The sequence below is a fragment of the Neofelis nebulosa genome, chromosome 10, assembly GCF_028018385.1.
Source record: "Neofelis nebulosa isolate mNeoNeb1 chromosome 10, mNeoNeb1.pri, whole genome shotgun sequence".
Taxonomy (NCBI): domain Eukaryota; kingdom Metazoa; phylum Chordata; class Mammalia; order Carnivora; family Felidae; genus Neofelis; species Neofelis nebulosa.
The window spans coordinates 17,338,961-17,348,081 of NC_080791.1; the positions used below are offsets into that span (position 1 = coordinate 17,338,961).

Below are 9,121 nucleotides of genomic sequence, written 5' to 3' on the forward strand. Positions count from 1 at the left end.
GACCACCAGGCAGAGCCACCTGAAGACCTTGCTTCTCTTTTTGTGACTGCCCTCGGGTAGGGTTCCCCGGGATGGGACCCTCTCGTCAGGCAGAACTTGGCAGGTGGGTGTGCTGGTCACAGGAGCACTCAGGGGCTCTCCGCTTCTTCAGGGCACGCCAGCTGCCTCCACCTTTCAGGATGCACCCACCCAGCTGACACTCTGAGCCCTCAGAGAATGCCCTACCCCCCTCTGTGGCTGCCTGACTTCCCCGGTCCCCGGCTCCCCTCCAGGGTCCCCTTGACCTCCATGCCACACATAGCCATCACACGTGGCCTCCTCCTGCCGTCCTCACCCCTGTGGTGGGCGAGCAAGTCAGGTGACGTGTCGCGAGGCTCCGAGGGCTCCCCGTTAAGTGCTGTACTTTAGCCCGGGTTCTGTGTTTTGATTTTGCCCAGCTGCGTCTGTGTGCATTTAGATTAATCCTGTTAGCTAGTGGGAGCGGGGCTACCTGCTGTTTATCAAGAGTGCTTGTGTGATGCCCTTTTGATGTGTAGCCACCGTCCCCGGCGGAGAAGCCTCCGGTTTCCTTCTGCCCGTGGGAGCGGGGAGGGGCGTGGGGGTCTGGCCTCAGCCACATTCGATCTTGCCCAGACCCACCCACCGGCTTGCACCGCCTCTTCCATCCTCGGCCCCTACCCAGGTCCCACTTTCACTGCACGGCCTCTGACCTGCTGCATCTCGGAGTCCAGAAGCTTCCAAGGACGTAGCCGTGGCTGCTCTAAAGCCCACAGGAGGCAGGTGCTCTGAGTGTTCAGAGACCCATCCCGACTCTGTTTTCTCGCCCGTGAGTTGGGCTGACTGATAGCCCTTCCCACTTACGCAGACATTTGCCCCGAGGGTGAAATGAGAGTAACCTGTTGAGAGCGCTTTGACGGGAGTCGCCCCTGCCGTGTTGCCAGGTACAAGGCAGGAGGGTGGTGTGGTGGAGCATCATGGGAAGCAGGGTCGGGTTCTGCTGAGACAGGTGAGGGACCGTTATTACTCCCATTTTGCAGGTGAGGCAAGTGGGGCACAGAGAACTTGCTAAAGGTGAGTGATTCCAGAGCCGAGAGCCACAATGGCGGATGGCCTTCCCAAGGGAGACAATCAATGTGTGTTGACTGAATGAGCGAATGCCTTCACCGCCAGGGAACTTACTACCTCACCAAGCAGTCTGCTCGACTGTTGGATAGTTCTAGTTACTGCAAGATTCTTGCATTGAGTAGACATTGTCTGCCTCTTATCACACCTCCTTGCCATTGGCCCTGGCCCTACTCTGATGCCCAGGGGCTTGGGTCACCCCTGCTATCTCCAGCCCTAGTCTACAGCCCACCCCAGGCCAACTCATGTCCTCAGGCACAAGCCCAGGGACCGCAGGGCTGAGTCTGGGGAATGACCGCCCCCTACTGGGTACAGGAAGAGCCAGACCCCCCCTCCCTAGGGAGCAGGATCTAAGTCCTCCTCATAGAGACGAAGCTCTTGTTACAGTGATATGGGAGCCGTGGGTCCTGGCTTGGTAACCCCCCATCAGCCACTGGGTCAGGGTATGGCAGGAGCAGGACCCAGGTGACAGCTGGCAGACGGGAGGGGTGCACACGGGGGAGCCGCTCCTTCCAGCAATCTGAACAATCCCACGCTTGGTTAGCTCCGCAAGTGACATTGCCTCTGAGCTGACCAGTTGTGGCCCTGAGTCTGACCTGACTAGAGGGCCATGAGACCCAGTCTCGGGCTGTGAGGCTTGGAGAGCACTCGGAGAGCTGCAGGGGGGAGGAGACTTCAGGGCGTGAGCCTCCCCCCCCCCCCCCCCCCCCCCCCCCCCGTCCTGAGGAGTGCAACCAGCCCGTCACGATGTCAGGCAGGAGACAGCACCTGAGTCCACTGGGGCCCCTCCGGACAAGGTGGAAGGTCTGTTTCCAGGAATCATCCTGCCTGAGCCCTTCACCACGGCAGGGGGCCCAGGGCAGGGCCCCCTTCTGTCTGCCCTTGAGAAGCCAGGCTGGGAGGCACAGGCTGGGGACTGCTCCCTCCCGCGTCTGGGACTGAGACCCCCCGACAATCCAGGGCCAGGACCTCCGGCCATGTGCTGGATGCCAAGGGGACTCCCCCTGACAGGGGGAGCACTGAGAGTCATCGGTTCCAATGCCACCTGCAAGTCACGGTGGCCACGGCGAGCCAGGTCTGGGACTCAGGATGAACCGGGCTTGAATCCTGCTCACTGCCCCGGCCTCAACTTGCGTTTCTGTAACACGTGGAGTGATGCTTACCTTGCCGTGTCACATTAGTCGCTCAGGCCGACTTGCAAAGGTCACTACGTATTTGGCATTGTGAAATAACAAAATGAAAGAAAGGGAGAACAGATCAGGGGCAACCCCTCAGGGAAGGGGAGGAAGGGGAGGTGAGGATGTCTACAGAAGGGCAACAGGAGACACCCTCGTGGAAAGGATGGAAACCAAGGAAATGCTCTGTGCCTGGACCGCATCGGTGCCAGTATCCTGGGTTGCGATATCGTACGTAGGTTCTGCAAGATGGTGTTAGCGGGGGCAACATGGGATCCCTTCGTGAATCCACTGCATGTGAATTACCACTGCATGTGGATCTTCAACGGTCTCAATAAGCTTAATTTCTTGAAAACCGTCATTTTATGTCTGCTGAAGAGAAAGCATCTATGACATTATCTGTTCTTCCTCCTCCCCGCCTGGAGTTCTTCTGTGAGCTGGGGTGGCCTGGGAATTGGCATCATATAGAACCGTCATGGCGAATGGCGGGGGGGGGGGGGGCCGGGGGGGCTGGGTGGGTAAGAGGCGCCTTGACTGTGTGTCTAGCATCTTTTATTTCCATGCCTTCCGTGAGTGCTTAATAAATGTACAAGTGATTGAATGAGTGTGTGCGTGCATGAATGAATGCCCATTAACAGAAAGTAAACTGTTAACCTCTCACGAAGTGAAATGGGCTTAAAGCGCGAGATACTTGGGGTAGACGCGGGGCCAGTCTTGCAGCCCCCAGATTGGCCAGCCCAATTCCCTGCCTGGCCTCGTCCACCCCGGGGCTGCATCGTGAGGCGTGTCGGGGGGGCGGGGGGCGGGTGCCAGCTTCGTGCCTGCGAGGACAGCAATGTGACACAGTTTAATTAGCACAAGAGTAAATTACATCAGACGTAGCGAGCCCCGACTTCTCCCGACGGCGTGGGGAAAATGGAAGCCTAGCATTTTCAATTTAAGGTTTAGTTAGATAATACCTATTGGTGCCAGTAGATTACAGAGTGGATATTAAATCCTGCAGGATTTGGAATCGGAGCGTACAAATGGAATCCATAAGTAGGGGGAAGCAGCCGGAAGGAGCTGGCCCTGTGTCCTCAGCTGACAAGAAAGCGTCTCTGCAGCCAGCACAGACCCGGGTCCTTAAGCTCCCACCAAAGACTCCAGGCCGGTGAGAGGGGTTGGTGATCACTGTAGGGGCTCCCCCAGCAAATTCTCCCCACGTTATGGGTGCGGGTGCCGGGGCCCAAGTGCAACCCACATTTTAACAATCAGAATTGCAACTCACTTGTCGGCTCCATCCAGGTCTTCCTCTCCTCTCCATCTGGTCAACTCCTACCCTACCTTCAAAATGGCTCAAGCCTTCCTCCTCCAGGAAGCCCCGAACTCCACTCGGATTCCTCCCTGAGCCCCACAAGCCTGGGCTTCTGGGCGTTGCAGTCACCACTGGTTATGGTCTTCAAGGATGACCTCGTACCCCCACCTCTCACTCTTTGAAGAGAGTGACAGGACTTACTCTCCTGCACCCTCGTTCTCAGGCGCATGGGGGGAGCCAACGAACGCGGGCTACACAAATGGGCTGTTTGCATTACATGCGTATTGATTTGTGGACAGCCGATGAATTCTGAGTATGAGATACATTCGCAGCATTTGAGACTCAAAAAGTAGAGAAGGATCTGGCCTGCTTTGCAGGGCCTCGGCTCCCCCCCGGGGCAGCCCGTGGCGGGTGTAAGCCTCCAGGCTCGAACCTCCAAGCAGATCTGTGGGTGCATTTCCCCCTTTCTTAACAAAACGGCAGAATTCGCTCCATGTTACTCCCCCTTCACCGGCTTCCCTTCACCGCCTTTCTTGGAGCCTGGTCTCGTCACTGCCGGGTGAAACGTCTCTGGCAGGCCCGGCACGGAGGTTCAGACTCAGTGGAGAAGGAGGATATAGAAGCTTATTAGTCTAAGCAGGATGAAATGTGTAAATTAATTACCTCGGCCACCCGTGCATGTAGTGGCCCGCCCTGCACTCGGGGAAGACAAGAATTAGCCTCCGTTCTTACAGTTTGGCAACCCTGCCAGACGCGACTGGGAGGGCCCCTGGCCGCCTGCCCGACACGGGGGAGGGAGGGCCCCAGGAACCAGAGTCGGGTGGTCTTGTGGGACAAGCAGGTCCCTCCCTAGATGGGGGAGGTTGGACTCTGTCTCCACCAGCAGCAAGAGCAGGGGGATGGGGAGGGGCCTCCCTCTGTCCTGTCCTCGATGCCCGTTCACTGAGCACCTATTTACCAGGTGATACAAGGTGTCGGTCACCGTGGTGACTCTTTCCTAGTTTCCCTTCCTCTGATCCTCACAAAAACCCCAGGGGGCAGCCCCACTTCACAGAGGAGAAAACTGAGGACCAGGAAGAATAAGTAACTAGTTCTGCTGACCCAGCCACTAACTGCTGGGGTCAGGATTCAGATCCAGGACAGCATGCTGCCTCCCAGGAGGACGGACAGGCAAGGAGCTGTCTCTGGGGCCCTGTCGCCAAATGCGCCTTCCCTGCTTCCACGCCCCATGGCAGGACTCGCTCCCCACACCCCCACCCCAACCTCCCCCCCCCCCCCCCCCGAGCCTGTGCAGCTGAGCCTTGGCCCTCCTCCCCCTGCAGCTGGGACCTCCCACCTGCCTCACCTGCCCACGGGCCCTCTGCTCTCGGCCAGTTTCCCAAACTGCCTCACCCCCCTGCACGCCTAGCCCCCTTGTCGTTGCTTCTTCCGCCATCCGGAATAGCATCACCCGCCACAATCGGCCCCACCGCCCATGTCTCCGGCCACCATCACTGTCCGCCTGGACCTCCACTCCAGTGTCACCCCAACCTGTCCCGGGGCCCTCTTCTTAGGGCGCTAATATGATCACTCACCCTCCTGCTGTGTCAGTGCCACCATTTACGGGAAGCCCCAATTCCCCACGAGGCACTGTGCCCTGGGGCCCTGCCCGCCTCACTGCTGCCCAGGGTCCCCTCCTCAGCACCCCCAGCCGGCTGGCCCCCGCCGTCCCCATACTTGCAGAACATACTCTTTCAGGCAGGTCCCCTGCTGGGCGATCCTCACCCCCAGATCCCCTCAGAGGGAGAGCCCGCCTCCCCCAGCCCTGCTCCCTGACGGCACCGTGTGTCATATGTCATGCTCTGTAGGACACTTATCACATCTAAGTCAGCCCACATTCACCGGTGACTTTATCTTCGGCTTCCCCGACCAGCTGTAATTTCCACAGAGAGAGTGCCTCCTGTCTCCCCGTGCTGAGATCTTGGTGCACCACGAATATTGGCAATGAATGAGGAAGCCCCTGGGTCCCGCCATTCTGAATCCTCACCCCCAGCCCTCTCTGTCACCTGGGCCTGCGCGGTGGACCCAAGCCTAGGCTTCGGGTCATCTGGTCCAGGTCACCCCCTAGGAGGGTCCCCTGCCTGAGCCATCGAAGACCCACAACCTTGCCTCCCAAGGAATAACCGTGAGTCCTTTTCAGTGACAGGCTCTCAAGGCCGTGCCTTCCTCTGACAGATTCACCTTCTGCATGTTGCCAGTCAGCGCTAAGGCTTGCGGTCCATTGAGGGTCTACACACGAGGACGGAAATGCAGTTTGCCCCCCAAAGCCACCCCAAAGCCAGTAGGGAAACAAACTATCAGTCCACTTAGGATTAATTCCTTCACCACCAGCTAGCCAAAGACCTTCCCTTCCTCCCTGACCTGGCTTCTGCCCTCCCTGGACAGCCCCCAGGGACTAGGGCATCGTTCTCAGTCCCTGGGGGAGGGGGGGTCCTGCCCCCCCCACTGCCCCCCCTCTTGCAAGAGGGTCTAGTGGTTCCCATGACCCCGGTCCCCGATTCCTCCTCCTTGCCTTGGCCCTTCCCAGCCTCAGCCTTGCCGGTTTTCAAACTTAATCGTCAATCCTCAGAAAGATAAAACTGCCTGGGTCCCTCCTGGGAGGCGATTTGAAGGTTTGGTGGGAAGAGGAGGCCCAGACAAGAGCTGGGTCCCCACCTCTGCCTCCCAGTCCCCACCCCCTCTGGACATTCATTCCTGGCCCCAACTCTTATCCTTCCGATCTCCCTGCACAGTCAGTCAGAAGGGAGATACAGATCTCCCCATCTGGTAAGCAGGAAATCTGAGGCTGACAGAAGTCAAGGGGCTCTGCCCCTCGATTTGCTGTCGCCTTCGATTTTGAGGACTCTGCCTTTCTATTTACCACCTCACCTGTTGGTCTGCCCTGTACGGAGTCCCCTCAAGCTTCAGGGGCTGCAGAACTGAACCTGACATGCCCACCAGACCCCCTCCCTCAGCCTGCCCGCCTGCAGGGAGAGCCCAAGGGCAGCAGCTCCCACACGGAGGGGACCCTGCAGCCCCCCCCCCCCGAGCCAGCCTGGGCAGAGTTCGGTGGGGTCAGCAGCAACCTCTTGTTCCTGCCCAGCTGGGGGACTGCTGGCCTGTAATCACACGTCCCACAGTCTAGGGCAAGATCTGCTTAGCTCATGCAGAAGGAGTGCAGAAAGGGGCTCCCCTTGAGAAAGAGCTGTGGGGGGCCGCCTTCGGCCTGGGGAGGGAAGCTCAGCGCCCTTTAACTGCAGTGAAATGCTGCCACCTGCTGGCCATGTCTCAGAACTGCAGGGAGCCGCCGGGCTGGTTCTGGGCCTGGAAAGCCGAGGGAAACCGCCCTTTCTGTGCCCCTGATCCCTTGTCCAAGGGCGGAAGCTAACAAGGATGGGGTTGGGATGCTGTCGTCGCTGCTGCTGCTGCTGGCTGCTGTTGTTAATGCGACCACAACCACATTACCACGTCTCAGTTATTGATCATTTGCTGTGTCAGGTGCTTTGCACATTGTTCTTGTTCTGGCAATCTAAGATGCTTCCTTCTTGTAGGCTGGGTAGCTTGCCAAGGTCACACAGCTGGTGAGTGCTGCAGCCGGGATTCTAACTCAGGCAGTCTGGCCAACTGTCGCCCAAACTCAGAGTCCCAAGTGTCAACTCCCCCAAGAAGTGTCCCAGATATGCCCTCATGCCTGGCACCTCCCCAACTCTTCTGTTAACCTTCCCCACCTCCCCCCACCCCCCAGGGAACTGCTCCTTAGCCTCCAAGGCCTGTCCACATGGCCACACTCTTCTAGAACAAAACGGAATAACCCCTGACGTCATGGAGTCCCTACTGCAGCGGGTCCTGGAGATCCAGGCCCAGAGCAGAGCTTAGATGGCTCGGAGGCTCCCAGACCCTCCCTTCTGAGCAGGGAAGGCTTCTGTTGGGGAGGGACCCAGGCCCCGACAGGGCGTGGAGGTAAGGAGGGGAAGCTGGGCTGGGGTAAGGGGAGCCTCGGGGATTTGAGAATCCGATCCACCCGGTTCTCAAGCCAGTCCTGGTCACGGAGCCCCCGCTGGGACGGAGCTCGATTCCCAGTCCTCCCAACTATCCTCGCTGTGATCCTTAGCTCACAAACTATCATAGCTGGGAAAGGACCTCAGGAATGATCCAGTGAAAACACCACCTCCTTCTGTAGATGGGGAAGGTCAGGCCCAGAGAGGGCAAGCAGCTGTCCCAGATCACACAGCCAGAAGCGACTGAGCCAGGAAGAGAACTCCCAGCGACCTAGCCAGGGCTCTCTGCTCAGCCCCAGTTCTGCCTCCCCCCTCCCGCAGCCCAGAGCCCTGTGGCCCTTCCCCAACGTGCCTGTAGGCTACCCACAGCAGGCCTAGAATTGCCTAAAGCCCACAGCCTGCGGGGACCAGACACAGGGGAGCAGGGACAGGGACTTGGCTGGGGCTGAGAGGAAAAAGAGTGGAAACAACATTGATCCTCTCCTTTCTCTCCCTTTCTGGGAGAGACACCTCCCTTCCCCTGCACTCGCGTCCCTGAGCCCCTCTCTCGAGGCCTCCAAGGGGGCCAATGTTTCACTCATGCTGAGGGAGGCACGCTCAAGAAATGGAAGCAAGGATTCTCCTGATCACTGTATTATCACAGCTCTCGCGGTAATGGAGCCAGTGGGGAGTGACGGGGAGCATGGTGCTCAGGGGACATCCCCACCCAGGCCCCAGCAGAGGGCCCGGGGCCTCTGGACATGGCTGTCCTCCCGCTGTGCCGGCCTCCGGGCTGCAGGTGGAGGTTCCCGGTGAGGACCCAGCCAAGGACAGACGGGGGCCCGGGGGATTCAGCGAGACAGGGGGTGCCCGTCCTTCTCTCTTCTGGAGCCAGCGGCTTTGGGAAGGGCCCCAAATGTTGGGGGACTAAGGCCTTTCTCAGAGAATCTGGGCATCCCTGGAGCCCAGGAGAGTGACCCTCCTCCCGCTCATAGCCACAGGATGGCAGGTCCTAAAGAAGGTCCGGGAGGCTGTAGGGCACCCAGTGCCCACGGCTGGACCTACTGGCCCGGGGGAGGGGCTCCAAAGAGCATTGCTTGTGGTCACGGGCTGCGGGGAGCAGCGGCCAACCTGGAGGAGACCGTCCTCACGGCTCCCGAGGGAAGGCACGGAGGTGACACAGCACACTGGTTCCATGGTAGGTAGCTTCCCTCACACTGCTGCACATCCTCCCGAGATGCCCCGTGTCCCCTCACCATCCTTTCCCGTCTTACCTCTTCCCCTCTGTGCTCTGCTTCTGGCTCAATTCTCCCCTCCCTTTTCTGATTCTAAGGAGCCCCCTCTGGAAAGTCTGGCCACTGGCCCAGCAGGGCAGGGGGAGGGAGGAGAGAAGGGGGTTGTCCCTCCATGATGCACCAGCAGCTAGCTCATTTAGGTACTTTGACTACGTGGCAGGGGAGAGAGCTGCTCCCCTGGTGTCCCTTGGCCTCGGGTAGGGAGAACAAGGAAGGACAGTGAGAATGAAGGAGACTTGC

The 9,121-nt window shown here is 59.1% G+C and overlaps 1 long non-coding RNA gene across 1 annotated transcript in view; it reads left to right on the top strand.

Annotated features, from left to right (window-relative positions):
• The window catches only part of LOC131486935 (uncharacterized), a 31,692-nt gene extending 28,129 nt beyond the window's left edge, over positions 1-3,563 (top strand). Inside the window, exon 4 of the long non-coding RNA XR_009249526.1 lies at positions 3,301-3,563. This is a non-coding gene — a long non-coding RNA (uncharacterized LOC131486935). The remainder of the gene's footprint in view (positions 1-3,300) is intronic.
• The last annotated feature ends 5,558 nt before the right edge of the window (positions 3,564-9,121 follow it).